Here is a 734-nt window from a genome sequence, read left to right on the forward strand (position 1 = left end):
GAATGGAAAAAATGTAACAGAGTCTCAGAGAATTGAATGACAACACCAAACACACAAACATACATGTTATCAGTGTTCCAGAAGAGGAAAAGAATGGAAAAGGGGCAGAAAGAATATTTGAGGAAATAATAAAAACTTCCCATCCCTTATGAAAGTCATAAATATCAACATCCAAGAAGGACAATGTACCCCAAACAGAATAAATCCCAATAGACCTACCCGGAGACACCTACTATTCAGAATGACAAGTACCAGAGATAAAGGGAAGATTCTGAAAGCAATAAGAGAAAAGCAATGCATCACATACAAAGGAACTTCAATAAGACTAAGTGCTGATCTCTCATCAGAAACCATGCACATGAGTGCTCACTTCAGCAGCACAAATACTAAAACCGGAATGATATAGAGAAGATCAGCCTGTCTTCTGTGCAAGGGTGACATGCAAACTTATGGAGCATTCTATATTTTATTTTCTTATGAAGGGAGGCTGGACAGATGGTGCTAGAATGGTAATGAAATCTACTTCTTCCTTTTGGAAGAAATTATTATTTACCAAGAAGGAATAAAGGGGGAAGCAGATGTGGCTCTAGGAGTTGGGCACCTGCCTACCATATGGAAGGTCCTGGGTTCAGTTCCTGGTGCCTCCTAAAGAAGACAAGCAAGACAGCAAGTTGACGCAACAAGATGATACAATAGGATGATGCAACGAAAAGACACAAAGAAGAAACACAATG

General features: G+C 39.4%; 1 non-coding gene across 1 annotated transcript; it reads left to right on the forward strand.

Moving 5' to 3' along the window:
- The first annotated feature begins 362 nt into the window (after positions 1 to 362).
- Positions 363 to 469, forward strand: LOC111764515 (U6 spliceosomal RNA). Its single transcript, XR_002797105.1, has one exon. It is a non-coding gene; the product is annotated as a U6 spliceosomal RNA (small nuclear RNA).
- The last annotated feature ends 265 nt before the right edge of the window (positions 470 to 734 follow it).

This window comes from Dasypus novemcinctus, chromosome 2 (assembly GCF_030445035.2).
Source record: "Dasypus novemcinctus isolate mDasNov1 chromosome 2, mDasNov1.1.hap2, whole genome shotgun sequence".
Classification (NCBI taxonomy): domain Eukaryota; kingdom Metazoa; phylum Chordata; class Mammalia; order Cingulata; family Dasypodidae; genus Dasypus; species Dasypus novemcinctus.